Below are 5,357 nucleotides of genomic sequence, written 5' to 3'. Positions count from 1 at the left end.
CTCTTCACATAGCTTACAAGAAGCCCTTGCACAATTTGGCTAAATGCCTATCTCTCCAGCTCATAACTCACCATGCTTTGTTTGCATGCTCAGGCAACTCCAAACTGTCTGCAGTTCTGCCACACATCAAGAAGTAAGGAAAGCAGGCTGGGCACAGTTGCTCAGGCCTGTAATCCCAGCATTTTTGGAGGCCTAGGTGGGCAGATCACCTGAAGTCAGGAGTTCGAGATCAGCCTGACCAACATGGCAAAACCCCATCTCTACTAAAATACAAAAAAAAAAAAAATTACCTAGGAGTGGTGGTGCATGACTGTGGTCCCAGCTACTCAGGGAGGCTGAGGCAGGAGAATCACTTGAACCCAGGATGCAGAAGTTGCAATGAGCCGAGATTGCCCACTGCACTGCAACCTGGGCGACAGAGAGAGACTCCATCTAAAAAAACCCCAAAAAAACAAAAAACAAAAACAAATAAAAAAAGTGAGGAAAGCAGAAAATTGTTAGGACAGGGAAAAAGTTAAGCAAAGATGAAGTTTCTGCTGTAGTTCAGCCTTAGCCTGCTCCCCCAGAGAGTTTGAATGGCATCACAAAGTTGGCATCACCTTAAGGTGAGGGGGTCAGGTTTTGCAGGCCTGTATATCAGCCCTCAGTTGTGAATGCCTTTGGAGGAAGGCAAAGTCCTCCAGAAACTTCCAGGTGAATAGCAATTCTTCAGAGAAGTGTGCAGTTGTGAGCCATTGGTGGCTATCACTCACAGCAGCTGGGGAACTTGGTGTACCAATCTGGTAAGGGTTTAGGGTGGACGAAGCACCAACAGCATTCCTGCTTTTTGCCACACTGATTTCTACAAATGTGTAATGAGCTTTACAAGAATGGCAATCATTCAAGAAACCTATCGTTTCATTCTTCACCGACACGCTAATTGTAAGTTTGATAACTTTTTTAGTCTTGTGTGTTTTCCAATTTAAATATAGTTTTATTTTGGGTTATCCAGTCCTTCTAAAACCTAACTTTTTTTCTAAAGACATTAGTTTCTGAATCTTTCTTTGCACCTAGATAATTTATTTTCATCTTTGAGACTTACCTTAGATGCCAGTTTCTCTGGGAAGCCTCTCTCAATCTTCTGAAGCTGGGATACTTTCCTGCTACTCAATTCTCATAAAATCTGATATAGTCTGGTTTTCATGACACTATAGCTATGTGAATTATATAGCTATGTGTCTGAGTCAGTCAGGGTAGGTCAGGAAAACTGAAGACACTCCATGTTTTGGGGGCAGAAGGGGTTTTTATTAGGAATTAAGGGCTTGCTTGACTATTGGAAAAACTGAGGGGTACTGAAGGCCAGGGAAGCCAGTGGGAGGGAAGCAGACATTGGAGATCTCATCCTGAAGCAACAGGGCAGGGGCTTCTCAGGAACTTACCAGCAAGCTGCTGTAAGTCTTAGGAATCTCTAAGAGGTCCCCCACTGTCTCAGAGCATAGCAGTGACACAGATGAGTTCCCAAGAGCTCACCAGGGAGCCATTCTGAAGCTCTCATTTGCTTCAGTCAGGATGAATTTGCCTCAGGAGGATAAAATTTCTCTTTTATTTCTGTCTTCCAAATCTTGAGTGATTTCTATGGGCAGTTCCACATCCTAGGTAAATAGATTCTGGGAGAAGACCTTAAAAGTGATGATGGTGATGTCCAGTTGAAAACAGATAATTCAGGATAGTATCTCATGGTAAATGTTAAGAGAGGAAATTGCAACAAATTTAGTTCAATGGTCAAATTGGCTTTTATTTGTGATTTATGAGTCAGGTAGCATCTCATCTAAAAAATAGAGTGGTGCTCTGTTGGGCATGATGGAAGAGTCAGTTTTTTTGTTTGTTTGTTTTGTCTTCTTTTTCTTTTTGTTTTTGAGATGGAGTCTCACTCTGTTGCCCAGGCTGGAGTGCAGTGGCATGATCTTGGCTCACTGCAACCTCCACCTCCTGGGTTCAAGTGATTCTTCTGTCTCAGCCTCCTGAGTAGCTGGGACTACAGGTGCATGCCAGAATGCCTGGCTAAATTTTTTAAATTATTTTTAGTAGAGACGGGGTTTCACCATGTTAGCAAGGATGGTCTCCATCTCCTGACCTCGTGATCCACCCGCGTCAGCCTCCCAATGTACTGGGATTACAGGTGGGAGCCACCGCGCCCGGCCGGAAGAGTCGGTTTTTAAAAGCTTGAGCATAAACAAGGAAACAACATAATACAAAAAGCAGATTGGTTAACAGCAGGTTACTTTCCTTGTAAGGGTTAAAGCAGAGGGGACTTCCTTATCATATTGGCTAAAACTGGCCTGTTTGGGGATTTGGCTACTATTATTTTTTCTCTTAATTGCTCAGAAGGTCAGATAAACAACTTAGTTTCAGTTTGGTGATGTGGAACTTTAGCATGGGTTATTCCATTTTCTTTTGGTCTGTTGGGGCCTAGTGCAAGAGCTCAATTCAAACCAATGGCCTTCTAGAAATTTTACTTAACATAGAGTATGAGCTTTTCACCAGCTGGAGAATGTATCTTTCTCATATTTATGTTCCTAAAGTATAGTGCAGTTCCTGCAAAATAAGGTGTTTAATAAATATTAATTACATAATAGAATTAGTAATGAGGAAAGTACAATAGCTCCCCAAAACCAGATAATTTGGGTTATGTTATAAACGGTGTTATGAGAGATCAATAATCTCCAGAAAAGCCTCGTGTTTAGTAATTTATGGTAGCGATAACGGCAATTCAGGTTGATATTTTTTCTACGCTGACCAAAACGGTCACATTTCTGAAAGCTAAAATTCTAGGTAGAAGGAAACCTTTGCAATTCAGGGCACTGAAGCTATTGAGGCATGTTAGGCCAATCTCTGCAATATTATTAGCTCTTTTCAACTTTTTATTGTTTCTTCCAGTGCTCAGGAACCACGTGTATATTTAGTGAGCTGCAGCGAAGTGGCACTCTTGCTTGTTTGTTGTAGTAGGCTACTGCCTTCTACACAAGAGATGCGATGGAGCCAGAAATGTTAAAGCAACTAAACTGTCCCTTAAATTATAACATTGTCGTTAGTTGACGTAAGAGACACACATTGCTTCAAACAAGAATTAAAGCAAATGCAAAATTGAAAGAGAAAATCAGAGCCTAACGTCGTTGTCTATAAATAATGCTTTCACCATCAGTTACTGGACAGCTAGCACTAGAACCTTGTTCTCTGAGGTGTCCCCAGGGGCTCTTCTCCTCAGTTACTCTGTCCCTGCTTACTGTGTAAGGTGGGGTGTTTCAGAATTTTATTGTCTTATCTTACTTCTGAAGTCTATTGGGGGAACTCACTTTTCTTCTTCTTCGTTGTCATCGTCTTCATCTTTCCTCCTTCTCCCCTTCCTCCTCCTCCCCCCCCCTCCTCCTCCCCTCTCCTCCTCCTCCCACTCCTCCTTCCCCTCCTCCTCCCACTCCTTCTTCTTCTTCGTTTGTTTTTGAGACAGTACCTCCCTCTGTCATCCAGGCTGCGGTGCAGTGGTGTGATCACGGCTCACTGCAGGCTCGACCTTCATCAAAGGCTCAAGTGATTCTCCCAGCTCAGCTTCCTGAGTAGCTGGAACCACAGGTATGCACCACCATGCATGGCTAATTATTTTATTTTTTATAGAGACAGGGTTCCACCATGTTTCCCAGGCTTGTCTTAAACTCCGGGGCTCAAGTTATCCTCCTGCTTTGGCCTCCCAAAATGCTGGGATTAAAGGTGTCAGCCACCATGCCTCACCTGGAATCACATTTCTATGGGAGAAAAACCCCAGCAGGTGAGTAGGCTTTTAAATTAGCTCAACGTATGGCTAAGAAAGAGTTGATCATGACCAATAGAGGCAAACTTGCCGTAGCATGACTGAAATCCTTCCCTTTAAGATCCACATATTTCATTCCAGCCAAATTAAAGGTTTCCGTAGGACTTACGCTTTTTTTGAAGTCACAAAAGTAGTCCATGCTCATTCTATAAAACCCCCAAAATAAATATAAACAAAAAGAAGAAAGAAAAATATAATTAATCTCAGCCTCAATAACCAATAGCATTTTAGGGAATGTCCTTTATTACCAATTTATTTATACATGTGATTGACTTGGTACACTCTGTTCCAGGCCCCATGCCAGGTTTTAAGTTTGCAAAGAACAAGATAGATCGTCTATCTCTATAAGACAAATATAGCCCCTCTGTCTCTGATTATATAAACACATGAATATATAAGTTTTACAAAAAGAGTGTCATATTTTACAAACAGTGGGCCCTCTATGTCTGCTGTTGTGCATTCATGAGTTCAACCAACCACAGATCAAAAATATTTGGAAATTTTTTTTTTCTTTTATTATTATTATTATTATTATACTTTAGGTTTTATGGTACATGTGCGCAATGTGCAGGTAAGTTACATATGTATACATGTGCCATGCAGGTGCGCTGCACCCACCAACTCATCATCTAGCATTAGGTATATCTCCCAATGCTATCCCTCCCCCCTCCCCCCACCCCACAACAGTCCCCGAAGTGTGATGTTCCCCTTCCTGTGTCCATGTGTTCTCATTGTTCAGTTCCCACCTATGAGTGAGAATATGCGGTGTTTGGTTTTTTGTTCTTGCGATAGTTTACTGAGAATGATGATTTCCAATTTCATCCATGTCCCTACAAAGGACATGAACTCATCATTTTTGATGGCTGCATAGTATTCCATGGTGTATATGTGCCACATTTTCTTAATCCAGTCTATCATTGTTGGACATTTGGGTTGGTTCCAAGTCTTTGCTATTGTGAATAATGCGGCAATAAACATACGTGTGCATGTGTCTTTATAGCAGCATGATTTATAGTCCTTTGGGTATATACCCAGTAATGGGATGGCTAGGTCGAATGGAATTTCTAGTTCTAGATCCCTGAGGAATTGCCACACTGACTTCCACAAGGGTTGAACTAGTTTACAGTCCCACCAACAGTGTAAAAGCATTCCTATTTCTCCACATCCTCTCCAGCACCTGCTGTTTCCTGACTTTTTAATGATTGCCATTCTAACTGGTGTGAGATGGTATCTCATTGTGGTTTTGATTTGCATTTCTCTGATGGCCAGTGATGGTGAGCATTTTTTCATGTGTTTTTTGGCTGCATAAATGTCTTCTTTTGAGAAGTGTCTGTTCATGTCCTTCGCCCACTTTTTGATGGGGTTGTTTGTTTTTTTCTTGTAAATTTGTTTGAGTTCATTGTAGATTCTGGATATTAGCCCTTTGTCAGATGAGTAGGTTGCGAAAATTTTCTCCCATTTTGTAGGTTGCCTGTTCACTCTGATGGTAGTTTCTTTTGCTGTGCAGAAGCTCTTG

The sequence above is a fragment of the Pongo abelii genome, chromosome 7, assembly GCF_028885655.2.
Source record: "Pongo abelii isolate AG06213 chromosome 7, NHGRI_mPonAbe1-v2.0_pri, whole genome shotgun sequence".
In the NCBI taxonomy this organism is placed as follows: domain Eukaryota; kingdom Metazoa; phylum Chordata; class Mammalia; order Primates; family Hominidae; genus Pongo; species Pongo abelii.
This window is presented reverse-complemented; position numbering follows the sequence as displayed.